This window comes from Cydia pomonella, chromosome 1, assembly GCF_033807575.1.
Source record: "Cydia pomonella isolate Wapato2018A chromosome 1, ilCydPomo1, whole genome shotgun sequence".
NCBI classification, from domain to species: Eukaryota; Metazoa; Arthropoda; class Insecta; order Lepidoptera; family Tortricidae; genus Cydia; species Cydia pomonella.
This window is the reverse complement of record NC_084703.1, coordinates 5,760,205-5,781,627: the sequence shown is the minus strand read 5'-3', so window position 1 is coordinate 5,781,627 and position 21,423 is coordinate 5,760,205. Positions and strand designations below refer to the sequence as shown.

General features: G+C 36.5%; 1 protein-coding gene across 8 annotated transcripts in view; it reads left to right on the top strand.

The window, feature by feature from the left end:
* LOC133521332 (protein phosphatase 1 regulatory subunit 12B) overlaps nt 1-21,423 on the top strand; it is a 102,479-nt gene that overhangs the window by 67,254 nt on the left and 13,802 nt on the right. The gene's annotated exons all lie outside the window — the stretch shown is intronic.

The window sequence follows — 21,423 nt, the reverse complement described above, 5'->3', positions numbered from 1 at the left end:
GCTGATATAAAGGTCTACAATTAATATTTTTTTCAAAATAATACAGTTGGTACTTCTTACCAGATAATTTAGTCGCAAAAGAGTTTTTGCACATTGTATCTTTTCCTTGGGCTGCGTCTACACGACCCGGTCAGCATCATTTCAAGCTGTGTCATGTCTCGTTCTTACAAGACCGTTGTGTATGATCGTGCGAATACTGCTTAATAAAATCAAAGACTATATAACTTTTATATTTTTTTAAGAATCTCGTGCGTACACATACAGCTTATATTGCACAATTATATTGAATGAACGAATTTTAATGGCAGAATAAGTTGTGCCAATTGTCGTCTTCTTTGTCGAAAATCGAAACTCGTCCACGAATTGCTTTCCCGGCCTCTGCAATAATGTACTATATTTTGAATAACAATAACTGTACGCTTGTTTACACTGGTGTGAAGGATAAATGGAGGTGTATTTTATGGCCGGTTTATTTGCATTTTAAGTGTTATATGAAATAATTATATACTGGTCGTAAAATAGCTTTCCGCGTCCACCATATTGTATCGAAAATATTCACTCAACCTTGATGGAGCCATAACGCGAAAAATTGATTGATATTCACTCAACAGTAGGGTTTGCTCGAGGGATCTAAAATGTATGGGAAGATCCGGATAACTTCATTCATTTCGAATCCGTATTGCAAACCCTACTCAACAGCAAAAACAACTATATAGGCATTTAAATTTCGGGATAGTCAAATGAAACGATTGATGATCATGGCATTTCTTAACTGCAATATCTATAACAAGATTTATTAATGAGCAATGAGCAAAGTTCAAGAAGAAATTGTGCCATCTACCTGCACCTACATTTCTATATTAGCAGTCAACTTGGAAGCACTCTTATGAGGTTATGCATAATTGCTTGTCAAGTATAACAAGCTCTTGACCTTATCTTTCATTTTGACGTTGTTGTTTGTTAGAAAGAGACAAAATTTAATCTTTTGAACGCTTTATATAAACAAACATCACTCAAATGCCAAGCTCCCGGGCGCAAGGGAGCTAATGTAAACCTTGATTAAAAGTGTGAAGGTTACTTTGACAGCGTCCGCTATAACGCCTATAGTTGCCCTTGGCGCTGTGATGATGTTCTTGGCGTTTAAAAGGTTGACATAGATTTGTAAGAGGTTGCTAAGTTTTATGAACTTAGGCTACTAACTACACTTTGGTCTTTATAGCAGTAGAAAAAGACTACATGACCTTAACGTGTCTCTTTATTGGAAAACACTTGAAAAATAAGTCACAGTCAGTATTGTAACATTATATAGCATATACATGGTGTTTTTTATAAGTTCGTTTATTTCAAGGGTTTCAATTTATGGGGTTCAAATTTCAATTCCTTAGCATACATTAAGTAACTTTCTGAAAGAAACCTGTATTCTAATAACTCAATTTTGGAGATAATAAACGATTTATTTTTATCTGACAAGGTCCCTACGAGCGTGTACACTTGCCTTAGGGACTGTTCACATATTGATTAGTGTTTAGTATGAGTTTATACAATTACTACTACACGCAAGTACTATCTCGGTACGATCGATATTCTAAATGTCATTGATACATACTTTTCAATTGTTTGATGGATTTAAATATAAAGTTCGTGTTAGAATAATTTTTCGAAAAAAAAGTACTATGCCATTTCGCTCTTAGGCACACCCCGAAGTTAACGGAGTAAAAAAAACACATACACCGTGTATGTTCAAATTAATACATTATTTTGGTTTCATAGGTAATAATTACTATATTTTTTAAACAGTTTTAAATAAAAAGACACATCAAGATCGTGTAGTCTTTTGTAAAGACAACAAAACGAGGTATAGAGGGGTTAGACTTTACACATTAAATACAATCAATGGAACTTTGGTTCTATCGCCCGAATGTTTACCCTGGCCTTGCGTGCGTGAACGCCCTTGCAATATTTATAAAATGCTGGTGACTGGCGAAACCCCAGACTGCGTGTAACCTATGTCGCTACAGAACTAAAAGGCAACATGTAACGGGGTGCATCATCTATTTGTTGTTGTTATTCTGTAAGGGGACAATATAAAAATTTAAACAACATAAAATTACAAAAAAACTTAACAAAGCAAAGTACAACATAAAATTTTAGAAAAAAAATAGGCCAAGTGCAAGCGAGACTCGCGCTCGAAGGGTTTCGTACCATTACGCAAAAAATTACGCTTAAATATTTATTTTCTTCTGTTTTAGTATTTTGTTGTTATGGCGGCAACATAAATACATCGTCTGTGAAAATTTCAACTGTCTAGCTATCACACACGGACGGACTGTGGAGTCTTAGTAATAGGGTCTCGTTTTTACCCTTTGGGTACGGAATCCTAAAAAAGAGGGCGCCACTTTCTTCGTAACTGTCATTTAACGTAACTAACATTTGTGACGTAAAATGCTTAAACATGGCATCAATTTTGTATAGAAATGGTATAGTTTTCCATTCCATTTTATTTACAAATTTACTCTTTGATGTCGCACTATTTTTTTAGATAAAACTTATAACTACCACAATTAAGCTTGTGACCCAGGAAAACGTAACCATTGGCAAAGAGTGACAAGAAAAAGTTTGTTTATTTATTAACCAACTTACACTAACATATATACTAAATATGTGTTATAGGTTACATTAATGAGCTATTATATTAAACTTAGTTTAACAAGACTAGACTAACCAAACGACCTATATAAACATAACCAAGGAGAATTGATTATACTTAATAGAGATATATAGCCTAAGAAAAAAACGTGCCCCTTAGTTTGATATCCAAAACAGATACAGCGCCATAAGTTTTGCGGTCACTGAATTGTCAAACGTCAACTTTTGACAATCAGAGTTACTGCAAAATGTATGCTATTGTACAGCGCCATCACGTTCTAAGCACGAAATTGTCTTAAATTTTACACGTCTTACTCCATCAATGTATCTTTGACATAACTAATTATTGTATTACTTACTAAGATTTATACAGAACTATATAATAATTAAGTTAATTCATCTAACAGCAATCTTAAAACATTGTGAATTTGGTAGTTTGATGAATATTATATATACTCCACTTCAAAAACTGTTGTCGTTACAGCTAGATCGATCGCCGAACAATGGGCGACGTATTTTTAGCGAGGCGATTCGCTTCTGCGAATCCGTCAAAACGTACGTTTGACAGGTTTGAAATAGAACGCAGATGCCGATATAAATTCCGCCGTGTTGTGACATCCCGATAAAAGAACTGAAATACAAATCGGATCAGTATAACACCCCGCACCCTCGTTGAGCTCTGGAAGCCTTACTCACCGGCAGGAACACAGCACTATGAGTAGGGTCTAGTGTTATTTGGCTGCGGTTTTCTGTAAGGTGGAGGTACTTCCCCAGTTGGGCTCTGCCCTAGATCTGGAATGACATCCGCTGTGCTGTGCCCTACCACACTAAGCAAGATGAAATTCACAGTATATACCTCTCTTTTGGACGTAGTTTAAGGACATACCGGGTCCAAATCTTCGCGGTAGGCCCTCTGAAACGACACGAGTAATAAATATGTAGGGAACCCGGTGAAAGCTTATTTTAGATGGCGCTCTTAAGATTCTATATTTAGACATTTTCAACAAAAACGTGTATCATTTACTTTTTTCGAGAAACCATCAACTTTTGGGTTATTTCTATTTAGACTCGCGAGGACTATAGATTTAACAAGGAAAAAACTGTCCGAAAATTGACAGTTTGAAGACGCATTTTCACATACATTTTGTACGGACCGTCACAAAACTGATGCCCAATATTTGTATGAAAAATTGTAGCTTTAGTTGTAGTTAGTAGATTGTTATTTACATACAACTTTAGTTTTTTAAGGACTATCGTTGGTAATATCAGTTTGACAAAGGACTTCTACATTATTGGGCTTGAAAATGTAGTATATTATGCTTAATTCATTAGAAATAGAGATAAAAAACAGACAGGAGCAGATCCGATTATGCTTACTTTAATTGCATATTTTGAAATCAAGCGAAACAAAAGAAATGCAACTCTGTTACAATTGGAAATGGCATGAATTCCACTAACCGCAGTGATGATTATACTTAGTAATAAAATCTTCAGCTACTGAATATCTATCACCAGCTATGAACACACACGGAACAATGGGTCGCCCTTGACTTTTCTCGTTCAAACTTTGAGACATTTTGTGCCAAAATATTGTCTATAGTTTTTAAATAGCTCAACACGAACTTCGCAACTAGCAATTATGCAGTCTAGGCGGTAGTGAGTAACCAGTTTTATTTTTCGTTAGTGAATCACATCTAAAATTACCTAAGTACATTATTATTACGAAAACGAGTCTACTAACTAAACACGCTTGGCACGTAACTTTTCGCATCACGGCGTGTGTAGGTAGAATCTCTCTTGGAAATCTTTTAGTACTTTGGCAGTACTTTACATGGATATTTAGTCATTACTGACTTCGGGGAAACTTGGTCTATTTTTGGCGCACGCCAGTTGCGGTTTGGATAATAATTTTCTCGATGGAATTATACAGTGGATCCTCGACAACTCCTCAATCGTGCAATATATACTTTAAACCATAAAACTAAAATACCTGGTACTTAATCATAATCATGCTAGTTAGGAATTTTCCGTAACTTAGCGTATTTTAAATTTTGAGAGGCTTAGGATTCCGATCGCTGAAGTCCCTAGAGAAAGGCCCAAAGATTGCTTATACAACTTTTGGCAACCGCATTGGGATACAAAAAAGCGCCTCGACTTTTCAAAAACTCCGATATCTGAGCCTACTGCATTAACTTAACTAGCGACAGTCGGCATCAATTAGTGACACGATGACGATTTGCCAAACACGCCGATATAAAAACTGGCCATCAAATTGTTGTTCAAAATCAAAAGTTGAAGTGGAATCTGACTATCGTGACTTCTAAATGAATGACTGATAAATGCAAAAAACTCAAACAGAACCAAAAATAGCTATGTCGATACTTAATTTTTACAATGAGTTCCATAAGGTCGGATGTGAAAGTCAACTTTTCTGGAGAGCCAAAATAAAATTGACACTTTTGTTTGCCAATATGTCATGAACTATATGGTCCAGATAGCTTATCTGGACCATTTTTTCTTATCAAGCAAGTTCTTTGTGCTTTTTATTCCGGATAAGTGAAAACGATTTAGTTTTTTATATTATCTAAAAAACGGTATTTATGCAAAAGAAATCTGATCCAACTTTTTGATTTCCTCTAATTTAACGGTACAATGAAGGCATAAAATCCAAAACGTAGTTATGTTACTAAAATTATGGGCAAAAATTCACCCCTCAAAAGATATCTGAATTTTAGATGCATAAATGCATTTTAGATCATAAATTTAGATGCGTCTAAGGACGATCGTGGAGGCTAATGACAGCCCCATAGTTGGCCACTGGGCAGTCGCATGCTTCATTAGTAAGTTATGATAAATGACATTTAATCAGACCTGCAGCAGTATCATGGTCGCATTTTTATCACGTGTGATGTCATGCGTCACTTTCGCACTTACTTACTTGTTAGAACGTGACAGGCATGGTGACAAATGATAAAGAGCCAACCATCTTAGCCCTACTGTTTTTTTTATTGTCTATATTAATTATCTCTTAATTTTATTATTCTTTTCTAATTTAATTTATTAATAATTTTAACTCATGTATGTCCAATTTTATAGTGTAAACATTTAAGTGTGATATGAGCGAAAGCTTGAAATAAATGTTTTTTTTTTTATATGGAAAAAGTCCGATGTCAAATTAAAGCTTTATATCTTACGAATTTTTTTTTCCATTTCCGACCTACTGTACTCTCTGTATCTCAGAAACTATAAAAGATAGAAATATCAGTGTCAGCTTATAAAAAGGGTATGTGTCGAATATTACCGTTATGATAAGTCATGTGAACATCCGGCCTTATGGAATTTGAGGCGAGAATTACGTATTTGCCCTGTGTGTGTGGATCATAGTTGTAGTATTATACTATAGTCGGGCGGTTTTACGATAGTGTTTTACCTCTATTTTCTTTGACCATGATAAAGACGTCAAAGGGCCAATACGCGGTTCAAATAGAATAAATGGGGTAGGGTTACTACGCGGCGCTGGCCCCGGGCCAGGCGGCGTAACGGCCGTCCGTCATAATGTCACAGTTGGTAAACACTCGGAATATATATTCGAAACCCGGCTTTGAGTACCTACTCACCATTCTCTCCATGTATACCACGATTTGAAGTTCGTGGGAAAACCTTTGTCGTTGACTCTAATATCTTACTTTTTTAACCCTTTGACGGCCAAATACGTCAGCTGACGCTTTCGACTATAGCTCAATATCAACCTTTCGAGTTTCGTGCATTCCGCAAGGTCTACCAATTGTGCCATGGCGCGCCGCGGTACATAGGCGTGGCGTTCAAAGATTTTATGCAGTTGGTTCCATTCCTATGATCTTTACCTATGCTCACACCTAGATTGAACCCATACAAAATGACACTAGGCTTTTCTAACTCGATTGCTAACACAGTAAATTGTATAAAGCTTGAATAGGACGACAGCGCAACTGCATACAAACTACCATGAAGCTTTAGTGGAGCAGAATACGCACACTACGAGATGAAAGATGAGAGTGGCAACCAACAAATGAGATTGACAAATCGTTACATGATACGCTTCGTAGCAGTTCATTGTTAGCCAAGACTGGTACATTGGTAACTATTGAGGTAATGCAGGGATTAGTTCTTGCGCAATGACGGCCGCCATCAGATATATCTATCAGATAGATATATAAGATTTGACCATCAAACATAAAATCAAGTGAAACTCCAAATGCGCTCTCCAGCGTATTAATTTCAGACGTTATTATACGTCAACAATGTTAGCGCGGTGCGTCACGGCCATGTGCACGCCAGAAATATACTGGAGTTTGCATCGATTAGGAATATTACGGGCTTGCTTGTGCCGAAAAGGTTAATATTATATAAAACTTTCCCACGTCAGCATTTTATAGTTTCCAGTTCAATTATTTTACATTATACTATAAAACTGCGTGTGTTTTGAAAGTGTTACAACTTAGCAAGATACTTATTGTCATTGATGCAGTTTGTTTTGGTTATCTTCAGTTCAGTTCATATATTATGGTTGTCATTCTAATAACACCATACACACTTTAGCGACACTTTAAGCCCGCGTCCGCATGAGGGTAGGAGGTTGATTGAGTTACGTTGAAAGTTACCAGTCGTTAACGTAAAAAAATATTCATTGTATTCGATGTGTAAAGTCAGAAACACGGAGTCGAGTCTTAAAGCAGGGGGACCCAAAGGTCTGAGCTCACGGCCTCGCGGTCGAATTGGGGCTCAACTCGGGCCACGAGCTCGTGACATTTTGCCCGCATTACTTCATGGTCAAGCCGTTGCTAAAAAAATATATGCAGTTTCACGTTTTCACATAATCACGTCGCCGGAAATTAGGTTACGAATATCACCCGTGCTGCGTCATTTGCCTTGCGGAAATTTACTTTTTACTGATCGCTTCCGGCTCTGATGGCGTTCGCAAATAGATTTTGCATTTCGCACTCATTTTTAGAGCTCCGGACAAAACTTTTTTGAAGGAGCTCTTATGGGATCACTTCGGTCTTGCAAATCGATTCAAGGTGTTTTAACTACGTAAATGAGAGTTCTGACTCTGGCTATGTAATTGTGTTTTCCTTTTGGTCTATAGATTTTTACCCGACTGACTAGAAATAAAGATCGTTTATTCTCAAATTTAGGTATATTACTTCGCTGTTTTGAATGTCTGACGGTTTTTTATAACAATGCATCTTATAATTGAAGTTAATTACACTGGATACGTATTAAGATACAGTAAGTACTATATAGAAATTTGATATATCAGATTACTTATACGGGACGTTAGCATTGCCAAAATGATAATCTTTATTTTCAGGCAACTATTGGCATATAGATAAATACCTAAAAACTAGCATATATTAAATGAAATGAAAATCTTTATTTTCAAGCAACTATAGTCTCCATAGGTACATACTTAGAAACTACCATACATATTAATATAAAATATATTTTAAAACTTAAAACACACAATTACAGCTGCGACGCTGTTCAACCCCGCAGTGTCAGTCAGCCGGCCGCGAATCCGCCGGAACTTGACACTCTTCAGCCAAAACTCCTCCTTGACGAAGGTAGAGCTATGTGTCAGTTGGAACGCTCACCACAAAAGAAATAAAATTCACATTGTGTCGGGATTCCAACTTCACGATCCGAGGGAAAAAAGGCTTCCTAACGTTTATCGTGTATCGTGTGTATGTTTCTATGGTTTGCCCTGAGCCATTGAAATTTAGTGTGAGTTGACGTTAAAATAGCATCTATTGTGGAACCGATTTGTTTTTATTATCATTAGAACTTTATTGGTTTTTTCATCGGAATTGTTTGCAGTGATACAATAGGATTGTAGTAAAAATATGTGATCTCACATAAGTCAATTAAATAACTATCCTCAAGTACACAGATAAATCAACTTTCGCTTTATGTAGGTGTTTCAGATTTATCTTTGTAAACGTATAGGAGGACGTATACGTATAGGAGGCAGTTCGACTATTGAAACATTATCACTTATATACAAAATTCATAGTGACGAACTGTTTTGAAAAAAAAAAAAAACAATAATCGAAAAAGTAACTAAGTTGACATTTGATTCAGCCACTTACGTGACTTGCGTCACACTTTGACCGCCAAAGACGTCATCTGACGCGCTTGGCTACAGGACAATATCAACCTTAGTGCATTCCGACAAGGTTCAAAATCGGGCGCCGTGAACGATAGGCGTGGTGTTCAAAAGGTTAAGAAGAACCTAAAAAACCCGCGTCTATATAGCTCCAATAAATATCAACCACGTCATTACCAGCAATGAGTACTAAAATAGTATTATTTTTGGTCCCGGACTCGCTAATGCGATAAACAACTTGAGATCTGTCAAATTATTTTCCTCATTATAACCGTACTACGCAGCCGTCAATATCTGTTGTCACGTCGTAAACAGTTAATCAAATGTTGGCAGAAAAGCTTATACGCAAAAAGTTTTCATGAAACCTGTTAGGGTTCCGTATCTAATTGAATATCGCCGGAGACACTCAGTTCTAAAGCCACTACCGATCGACGTTTTTCTCGCGCAATATCCCTCATGAATCAAAAGTTGCATGTATTTTACGTTGATGTTATAAAACTGCCTGAGATAACTTTTCTTAAGAGGGGGCGTAAAGCCAGGTAATTAGAAAGGAACAAAAGATATAGCGCGGTGCGCGAAAATTGTGACGGAAGCTTGGCGATCGTGTGGTTATAACTATCAAAGATAAATAATAAATAATAATAATAATAATTCAGCCTATAACGTCCCACTGCTGGGCACAGGCCTCCTCTCATGTGCGAGAGGGCTCGGGCTATAGTCCCCTCGCTAGCCCAATGCGGAACTATCAAAGATACTTATGTTAAATGTTTTGCCTGTCTAATCCCTTGGCCATATCACTAGCTATTGTATACTAAAATTTTATTGCTATGGTATGCAGGGTAACGATGTACAATTTAAATTGAATGAAAAGTAAACATGGTTTCTTTTTTTTCTATTGAGCCAACTGTAACTTAGTAAGGTTGCCCTAGCAAATGTAATCTATGTAGAAACCGTTTGATTTGTTTTCATGGCATTTGCCTTTGTGAAAACGTAATTTTGCGTTAAAAGAAAATCTTGATAAATACTTGCCTCTGGCTTCTGGCTCATCGATGGTAGACTGTCCGGCGGCGGGATTTACTTCACGTACCATTATAGACACAGTTAACTGAATATTCGTAAACCTTATTACACGTGCACATCGGATGCATGTGCGTAGACGTGCGCATTGTAATATACATATTCTTATGGGAGACGACACACCGTTTGCGTGACGTGTGCATGCACGGCTTCAACATTTTAGCGCACAGGCACGTGCAGGTCTACGCGCACGTAGCCAGTGTGCTCTAGCTTTTAGTACTTGCCTCCCGTGAAAAATAGTCCATCAGTTATCTCTTTCTTGCCACGTGCTGGTCTTTACAGACCTTGCACGTTTTTCAAATACCGGTGTCATTATTCTTTAAAACTGTTCTCGTATGACGTACATCTAGGATATTAAAATATGTTTTGACGTCGCTATAGTAAAAATAATAATTCACAACGCATTTGATTACGCACAATATTTTCTGTCACTAGTTAAAGGTGTTTATGTTATTTTATTTCATATTTTTAAATCTACGTCATTTTATCGACGGCACAGGCGTTAATGCGGTTATGATCGTTTTTTACTTTCATCAGTTCATCGGTCTCCCATTTTACGGTGTTTTATTACGATAATATTTTCTTTTGAGATTTCATTGGGTTTCTGAACTTTAGTTTTTAAATAAACTGTTTGATGTATACGAGTGATTTTAGATATAAGATGTATATAGCAAGAATCAGCGACGTAAACATACTGAATCTTTAGTTTGAGCTTGCTAAGTTTTCAACATTATCCATTATTTTACTTTTTCTTAAGGACTTGTAGTATTCCTGATTTAATGTATAAAATAAAGCGCTTTTTGTATTTTAATGAGCAGGAATTAAGTTATCTGAACGTGTTGCTATTGCCAAACAATAATATGAGTAAGCATTATCCTGTATGGATATTAATGAAAATTCATTAACACATCACCCTTTTGTTTACATTTTAAGATATTTACACAACTTAGAATATAAAAAAAAACAGAAAGGACTAACAGTCTCATACAAGCGTTCTGTAGAAACTCCTACACATAAATACAGAGTTGCCTAAAAATACGAAAACAAAGAAATCTTAGGAATATTTTTCTTACTAACACATATTTTACAAAATGTAAAAAACTAAAGCTACAATCGTTTATGACATTCATTAACACATCACCCTTTTGTTTACATTTTAAGATATTTACACAACTTAGAATATAAAAAAAAAACAGAAAGGACTAACAGTCTCATACAAGCGTTCTGTAGAAACTCCTACACATAAATACAGAGTTGCCTAAAAATACGAAAACAAAGAAATCTTAGGAATATTTTTCTTACTTACACATATTTTACAAAATGTAAAAAACTAAAGCTACAATCGTTTATGACATTCAACGGGACCTACAATAGGTGATACTAAAGTCGCTGCTGTCTAACTTTCTAACCCAGGGAGGAAACAAGTTCTGTTTAGTCCAGTTTCCTCACGATATTTTGCTTTACAGGGGAAATCTGGTATACATCAATATAATTAGTATGATTTTTTGGTGCACATTCCGAGATACATTACACGTGCCGGGATGTGGAATGAAATCGTTTGTTTCACAGCTTGATTACAGGTTCTTGTTTCAATTCAGTATATGTGGCTTTCCATTAGAGAAGGGTCCTTATGCTTCATGTACACCCAGCTGTAGAGAGAGGTGACCCTTCCCCCTGCATACAACCAGTCTATGCAGGGGGGTCACCTCTCTCTGCATCTGACTGTACATAAGGACCATCAGGAAAGGATTCTTATGCTCCATGCTCCATTGAAATCGTTAGTTTAAAAAATAAATAAATAAATAAAAAATAGTTTATTTACCAAAAATTTTACAAGATTTCCTTAACCTATGACTGCCACACTAGGCTATGCCTGTGTTGTGGAGTCAGATTGAAAACAATACTAATTTGAATTACATCCTACGCTGAAGTTTTGGTTTTATAATAGGTTACTAATAGTAAAACATTTTTGATACTAATAACAGGCTTAAACTAAATAGGAACGATCACAATTTAGGTAGAGTAAAATTATTACACGAATTTATATTATTAAGTTTCACAGCTATGTTACGAGTATAATATACATAGAGTCAGACCAAGATAATTTGGCAGCCATTTTTATAGCGCAGACGGTGCAAGTGTCAAGTAAACGTCATAATTTCATAGAAGTTTGGCGTTTGAAATAACCCGTGCATCGTCTGGGCTATCAAAATCGCTGCCAATTTATCTTGGCTTGACTCTAAGGGCCTTAATCAGGAAAGGGCCCTTTCCCATGGAAAGCCACATACACCTAATTAACTGGATCCAGAAACAATCGAAACCGGTCGTATCAAGGCGGGCGCCTTTTTCTGTCCGTGCGTTGCTCTAAATATAAATTCTATTTTCAAGTTTACACGCTATACATTTGTGTTGGGTAGTGACCCAAATACGCGTGTTTTGAGTTGATGGAGTTCAGAGTTTTGAAATCGTCCGCGTGCGAATGTGCCGCGAGCTTGGAATATTTGAATGGGTTGTTTGTACGGCTGTTTCTTAATGGGTTAAAGTCTACGTTAATATGATAGAGGTCGACCGCTTTTCCATACAAACGTAGTCCCCATTTTCCTCTCTGGATGTTGACAGAATGAAAAATATTTTTACACAATTTGATATTTTAACCAAAGCCTTCTTCGTTTGACTTTCTTCAAATATTTAATTATTATAAGAGGTTGGTTGGGCCTTTTAAAAATTTGTATTGAATTTATCATTCAATCATAACACTTATTATTATAATAAACAAATACTCAAAAAAAGTTAAACAAAGGGGGCATAGCTATGGTGAATATACAATAAATTGTGTCAATATCCAGGGATGAAAATGGGGACCACGTTTTTATGTAGAAGCGGCCACTATAGTCTTACCCCCTTATTCATAAACGTGTACTAAAGTTACGATGCCGCTAGTTATCGTTTGTCCCTTTCCATCATACCAATACGTCGGAAAGGGACAAACGATGATTAGCGGCATCGTAACTTTAGTACACGTTTATGAATGAGGGGGTTAATGTCTACGTTAAGTGGACGGGATTTTAAACGTAACTATGCTGCTCCGCGCATGCCGGCACAAACTTCATGAACGGTGTTTGTATTTATTACGATATTTGTTAATTGAACAAATTTATCTCGCTTTTGTATCATGAAAACGAGAAATGATGACTCTAGAGTACCTAAACTCATTCATTCGTCATTCGCGACATACGCATGAAAGAGCCAGTACTCAAGGACGGACGGAAATAAGGATTACTCGCTGTAGTATTGTTAGAGTGGTCGTCAATCAGTCGCCGGTTCTGAGGTATTGGCAAGGGTAATGAAGGCCGCTGATTAGCGATATTGTACGTTTTACTTAGGGTTCCGTAGTCAGTCAGTTGATACAGTCAAAGGAAGAATATAAACTTTTGGCATATGCAAGAAAGAGCCAGTACTCAAGGACGGACGGAAATAAGGATTACTAGCTGTTGTATTGTTAGAGTGGTCGTCAATCAGTCGGCGGCTCCTGAGGTATTGGCAAGGGTAATGAAGGCCGCTGTTTAGCGATATTGTACGTTTTACTTAGGGTTCCGTAGTCAGTCAGTTGATACAGTCAAAGGAAGAATACAAACTATTAGCATATGCATGAAAGAGCCAGTACACAAGGACGGACGGAAATAAGGATTACTAGCTGATGTATTGTTAAGTGGTCGTCAATCAGTCGGCGGCTCCTGACGTATTGGTAAGGGTAATGAATGCCACTGTTTAGCGATATTGAACGTTTTACTTAGGGTTCCGTAGTCAGTCAGTTGATACAGTCAAAGGAAGAATATAAACTATTAGCGAGCAAAAATAAGGCTCACAATTAGCCATATTAACCACTTCAGAAATGTATTTTTAGTCATAATTTAAAATGAAACGTTCTTGGTCGCAGGTGGACTGGCAACGATGTATCATCTTATAGTTGATGAAATATAATTTGCACCGATTAGTCGTTAAACTTTCTTTACGAATACAAAAGGACATAAACGTGCCATCTATATAGGGTAAATAATTAGTTATAATACTTTTTGTTTCTGAGATATACCTATATAGATAAATTATTACGTTATGAAACTTACTTTCGATGTATTTACTTTGAAATATATATTTCAGTTTTGCAATAGAATCCTATCTTGGTTACTAATAGAAGGAAATTAAGTAGATAGGTATAACATTAATTCAGAGCTAATATTTAGCAACGTTTGTTTCTGGATCATACTGACGCATGGTTCTTTAGATCAAATCTTTTATTTATTCTAACAGTCTATGAATTGAAAAGTTGGAAAACTAGGAAAACTTAAAAATTTTAATGTAAAAAAGTAGTTATTAACTTATTACCCTATTTGCGATAACATTAAACGATGCAAATAATATTTCTTCAATTATATTAAAATCTTCTAGCTGTGTGCGATATTCGAATTATTGGAAGAGCTTTTAAGTAAACATTCGGACACCCTAAAAGTTTGGTCCAAAAAGATGGGAGCCCGATTCAGATTTAATAATGTGTTACGCTTTCGACCTTAACGATCGCTCCTGCTGATTGGTACATGCTAAATGAAGTGATCATCGTGGGTGAGATGCGCGCCAATCACCAGAACGTATCAAAACCATAAAAAAGTGTTATTGTATGTCACTAACCTAAATTAATTTTAAGATTTCTTGTACTATACTAACACTATATGGATCTCCCTAGATTCGAAATAATTAATTGAATTGAATTGTTAAATCGCATCGGGTTCCGGAACTCCCGTAAATCAAATTAGCGGGCGGGGCGGCGGGAATAACTAATGTTCTCCATGTGAGCTGTATTTACAGTGCTCGTGACACTTTATGACGTGCGTTTGTGTGGTATTAATAACTCGTACCTGCGCGGACGCTCACGCAGGGGCACACGTACGGTAGAAGGTGGTAGGGGGTGTTCCGGGTGTTACCAGCTTTTATTTGATTTGAAATGCTCCTATTTATAGTTTGGCAAGCCATATCTGTCAGTAAAAAAAGTCGGCAATTTAAAAAATATAAGGGTGTGCCTCCCGTAGGAAATTTTAATTTCGCGCCTTTTTCTACTAACAAAGTGGGTTTGCCAAAGTATTAAAAACTAAGTTGTCCGGAAAAACAGATCGATGATGACAATGCAATGTGATGGGGCTCTGTGATAAAATAAAAATAAAATTATTTTTACTATAATGAGGTTGCATCTTGTTTCACAAATTACAAGATTTCATGAAAGGAGCCTCGAGTGAATGTTTTCGTCTGAAATAATATTGTCACTCTGAAGTATACAGATAAAACTTAAGTTATATATATTACATACAATGTAAGAACCTCCAACAGTCTCCTGTGCGTGGTGGCCAGCAGGCTGGATTGTCCGTCCCAGTACCATGGATGAAATAACATGTCCGGTGACAGCGGGCAATGCAGACTGCGCAGTTAGGATAGTAAATTATTTTTAGTTTTAGCCTTAAGTAATACTAACATTATTTTTATTGTTTTGTTACACTGTTACTAACCAAGATATGGATACCTAATGTGTCTGAATAAAGTGTTCAATTCGATTATTAAAAAAAAATACATATACAAACCAAACTGAAATAAAGCCCGGCCAGAAATGTATGATCATTGTCGAGAGTGTGAAAAATTTAGTTACATTTAAATTCCACAGTATGGCGCGTGATCATATATCAGGATCCATAGGTCAGGGTCATGTCACATAAGAAAAAATATATGACGTAGTCCTCTAGTGCCAAGAACCTAGCTCTAGGCTAGGGTGCCTAGTTGTGAACAAAAAAAAAATCAATAAAAAGCAATGTATATTCAACTGAAATCCCAAACCCAAGTCCCAAAAGTATGTGAGTTCGTGCAACAAAACGTAAGCTCAGGGAGACTCTGGAACTGGGCGGTTGCAGCTTATTGTACAAACTTTAGTTTCATTAGATAACAAACGCAACATAACCGACATTGAAAACATCGAACATTAGGTAAAGCTTCGCGTGGGGTTGTACACACTGTGTCCGTACACAACGTTAAATACAGGTGATGGTCTCACGTGCACGTCACCGCCGTCGCGGCCGCCTCGTGGGCGGGCAGTCCCAGTCCAACGTCCGTCGCGAGCGCGCGTCTCCGCGCACGCCGACATGTCTCGCAAACAAGACAGATATTCCTCTCGACCGAGGTCCCTCACCACACACTATGGCTCCTCCCCCAGCGTCCTCGGCTCCATGTTCTCTAGCCCCTCACAGTACAACCCCTACTCTAACTATTCCAACTACGGGTCCAACACCTACAGAAACTACAACCCGTACAGTCCCGGCTTCCAGCGCTCCAACCCTGCCATATACGGGGGCACCAGCTCCGGCTATGGCGGCGTTTACCTCAGCGGAGCCCTGCTCGGTTCACTCAACATTATGACGCCAGTTTTAAAAAAGTTAGACAAGAAGCTCAAAGACAGTAAAACGAACTTTAAACCTAAAGCAGTGCCGCCGGCTAAAGTGCCGGAGCCTCAGGAGGAAGTGCTGGACGTGCCGCCGGTGCGGCCGGAGAGGAAGTCGCGATCTGCGAGCAGAAGCAACTTGAACAAGGAGCGCTCGAGGTCGCTCACGGCCATCGAGCCGGGGGGACAACTCAATGCGCGAACGCTTAGCCTCAACTCCCTCGCTTCTGACGGATATTGTGTACGTAACTTTTTACATATAAGCTCGCGGTTATGTGAGAAAGTAACATCGTCTGTTAATTGAAATATCTCGGTGTAAAAGCTCTTGTTGAAAAATGAACGTTCTACTATATAACATCGAAATAAATGACAGAACTTTCATAACAGCTAGATAGGTTTATTTTACAACGCATGACGCGGATTAGAAGTTAAAGCAATGTTATTGTTTATTTTGAGCAAGTCTCCCTAAAATAACTTTGCCTGCCTGTGTATAAAACGCAGATGGTCAATAACATTACATTATTGTAAATATATCACAGCTTAATTACCTGGTAACGAGTGGACGCAAGTAATAAAGAGCTACTTCAGCATAATTCGAATTATAATGTCACTACATATAAGTACAGTGTGATATTACGCGTGGACTTTTAAATATACATATGAATGTATGTATGTCTGTCTGTTACCACTTCACGCTTAAACCGCTGAACCGATTGAGATGATATTTAATTGGTATGGCGATAGTTTGATGCCCGGGAAAGGACAAAAGACAGCTATTATTTTCCATTACAATCATAATTCCATGCAGACCTAAACGAGGTTAGAACTAGTGTGATGCTGTTAAAATTCATCAAATTACCAACGATAAACTAGATAATTATATAGTTCGTGGTAAATGATGTGCATTTTTTGTTACTCATTCAATTGCATCTTTTTCAAACAAGTCTCAGTCGTATGAAAAACGATTTCAGGTGTTTTTATGTGCATTATAGTACTTACCACATAAGAAATACCAACTTTTCGTAAATCATTCAGTTACACATTGGATATAAACTCTTTTCATTTCAACGCATACATTGCGTCTAGTACCCTTACCACGGCTGCCTTAGCAGTGTCATACTGATATATTCGCTAACGTCTGCGTGACTTAAGACTAATATGCGAGTACGAGCGAGATGCATAGAAAGTAAGTTATGTCAGTGTCAAAGTGGTGGTAGCTGTACTGGTGATCAATCCGCTGATAAAAAATATACATACTCGTATTTTTTCTTTTGTAAACGAATTCCACATAAAAGTCTAAAATAATGTTGACAAAACATAAGTTTTGTTTACATCTTCGTCAATCGTCAAGTACATATGTTATAAGTTGACGACTATAAACACTTTTGAGTGTGGCAGTAAAATACGTCGTTTGACCTAGCTTACCTAGATTGATAAAGACGATATTTGCCTTGTATTTTTTTTTCGTCACCGTTACTTTTTGTAATATCATATTCAGAGGTTGCCTAGCGTTACGTACGCATCTCTTAAGAATTGGCGTGAGGTTTTCCGCTTGATAATCCATATTCACCACCTTTATTCCGGCGATAAACTACTGTATAATCTTTTTTTGATAATTGGTGCCCTGCCAAACATTTGGTGGATCACCCACGTTTTAATTATTTGCCTTTAAGCTTTCAGTGACTATGATAAATTATTTGAGCGTAACTAAAAATATATATGACCACTTTTTCCTGTGCCATCGACCGGGTTAAACAACTCTAGGGATTGCAATCCGGTCCGGCGGATCCGGTAATCCGGCCGGATCCGGCACTTTTCAGGAGCTACCGGATCCGGTAAAAATCACCGGATCCGGACCGGATCCGGTCAAATAAAAAAAACGCCTAAATACAGCACGCACTGTGCGGTTTAGATGAGGAAAAGGCGACGGATGAGAGGTATGAACTTGAACAGAGCATAAAACGAATGAAAACGTTTAAATTTAGTTAAATAAAAATATATTTATTATGACGCTGACTGGGAACAGAAGTTGCCTTTCATGTTGGTGGCACGATACGACGATTACATCAATACTGTAATAGAAGGAAAAATTAAACGATGGAGATGCCATGGAAGGCATTTGTAATTTATGCTAAAGAGAAGAAAAGAGTGTCATAATGTTGTGATAGGAGATTAAAAGTAAACAAATGAGCAGGATTAAGTCGGCAGTACTCAACCGACTAGAGCTGGGCTAATCAATATGTGTTACATGTGTGAATGAATATAAGATTGTAAGTTTGTATTGAAAATGAATGTATGAAATGAAATGATAACATTGATAATCTTTAGTTTACTTCGAGTTTATATATATATAAACTCGAAGTAAACTAAATATTGTTAATTTATTTAGTATTATTAGTAGCATGTACCATTAAGGAAATTGCATAAGATTGGATAAAATATTGTTTATTTTCTATTCAAATTTGAGAGAGAATCTTTTGTATTTACAATTTCATCCAATCTTATGCAATTTCCTTAATGGTACATGTTACTCTACGTCTAGCCAATTCTTTATTTGATCCATGTAACTTTTCTTAAGGAGTCCCTTTCCGCGATGGATTTCAATTCTACACTCTATTATTTTTCACATGAGATCGTCGTGTCGTGTAAGTCGTGTTCCATTCCCTAAAATTTGACCAATATACTTTTCTGTAAATAAAAAAAAGGTAATTTTTTTAAATCATACAGACTTATACTTTCTTGGGCAAAAAATGAGGGAAAATTTAATATCATTTTGGTTAATAGTAAAATATCTTATTTTCTTACTAGAATGGATGTCAACGTTACAAAGAATTCAATCAAGGAACAGTTACGAAAACTTGTCATTTCAAAGAGTTTCAATTCCCACCCCACATCCCATTACCGGGCTTTGGAAACTAATCAAATTTATAATTGTAAACGAAAATTTGAGCACTTGTGAATGGTTATATATAATAAATGACCGATTTCATATTTGGGTTTTTAAGTGATATTGACAACGTCACACTTTTTACTACTAAGGGTTATTTTATTGTTTAGAAGTTATTTATTAACTTCAAATTATAGATTTAGGAATACGTATTACGCAAAAAACTAGAAAAATATGTCATTTAATTAATTTTGATATCCCTATACCAAACCGGATCCGGTCCGGCCGGATCCGGCCGGATTATGGCCAAAATCCAGCCGGATCCGGCCGGATTGAAAATCAATCCGGTTTGCAATCCCTAAACAACTCCCGATGTATGTTAGGTACTTTATTAGGGGTGCGTATCGATGGCTTTAAATATTTTTATTATAATATCAGTTGCAATAAAGCTTATTTAGTATAATAATTATCAAATGATATAACAACATTGATCTAATAACATTTAGCCTAACATTCTTGAAGTATAATGCATATTTCCTATACCGTTTTTTTGATATACAGTTATTTGATATGATGTATTAGATATATAATCTCACATTTACTATTACACACTACAAGAAACGATACTCCTTCTACGTATAACGAACTGCTATTTATAACTAGGTGGGTAAGGTTAAGAACTGCGACCCCTACACAAAACGAGCCGCTAACAGAAAAGTAGGTTAGGTTAGGTTAGAATTGCGACCATTACACAAAACGAACCACTACCAGAATACTAGGTTAGGTTAGGATTGCGACCCTTACAGAAATTGAAAGAAAAGTAGTTTAGATTAGATAAATAAAACGCAAATTGCAAACAATTATTGATATACCTATTTTTACATTAAGCATTAGATGATATTTTGAGATTTAAATTTGAAGCCAACGCACGCTTTTTAATTTTATTGATTTTTATTCCGAATAATACTTATATAATAAAACTAGTATAGTAAATGATCCTTATATCACATGATCGTTATAACAAATAAGTGGTATACCAAAAGATAATTATATAAAACCATATTAAACATTTTAATAATATACCACATGTATATTATATCAAATGCGTGGTTATATTTCCTGGAATTATATTATTTGTTGATATATCGACAGAAAATATATTTAATATTTTTATATCGATCATTATACACCCCTTTATTAGTGGTCCCGAACGTACTCATATGATTCGAAAAGTCCTCATGACTTTAAAAATGCTGATATTTTAAGGTACATGTCAGGACAGGAAATTAAATTTATTATGTTACCTTTATTTCCGACGCAGGTTACACTGGTCTGGTCGTGGTGACCGTCAGTGACGACCAGTGAAGAATTAATCCCCAAAAGACTCATTCGCAATAATATATTGTGTCACCAAGAACAATCAAAATTTCATTCCGTATTTTTGTAACCTCAAAGTCGTATTTTGCTTGAATTTTAGATCCCTGGGGCTCAAGAACCAATTAACAAGAGTATCGGCAAATTTTTATGAAAGAGCCAATCATAGTAGAAATCCCATAATGCCACAAAGTGCTGATTGTTCAGTATTAATGACTATTTGTTTGAGAGACTTAGACCCGTATTCTTCGAAAATCCGCATGCGCCGAACTCTGAGCAAGTTGATGTTATAAATAATACAAACTAGATTTTACAAACATAGGTTTATGCAAAAAAGTTTGCTCGCGTTTGATCGTTCCTCAAACAAAAATTCCCTGCCATCTTTTCAGTGAACACCTCTTCATACATCTATAAGACGAGTTTTTCGCGGTCCACGGATCTAATTCCAGATCCATCGAAACAGTTAAACCATTTCAACATCATTACGTCATGATTGTCATGAATATAAACTTTCGCGCTCACTTTTAAATGTGTTTTTGACAAGGTCCCACTTCTAGTAGATGTGATTGAGTCATTCTATGGCAAGAGTTACCAAGTCGTCGTTTTACTCGGCGTTATTTTTCTTCAGGATGCAAATTTATCAAAAAATTTGACTCAAAAATGTCAAGGCCAAATGTGATCATAATACATCACACGAAAACTAGACTATATTTTCAAGGGGAAACTGTAACCAAACCCTTCAAAGTTGGCTTAATAGAAAAAAAAATCAGTTGCATACAATAGCAGTATAATTTGAGTATAAAATAACTAGTGATACAGTCG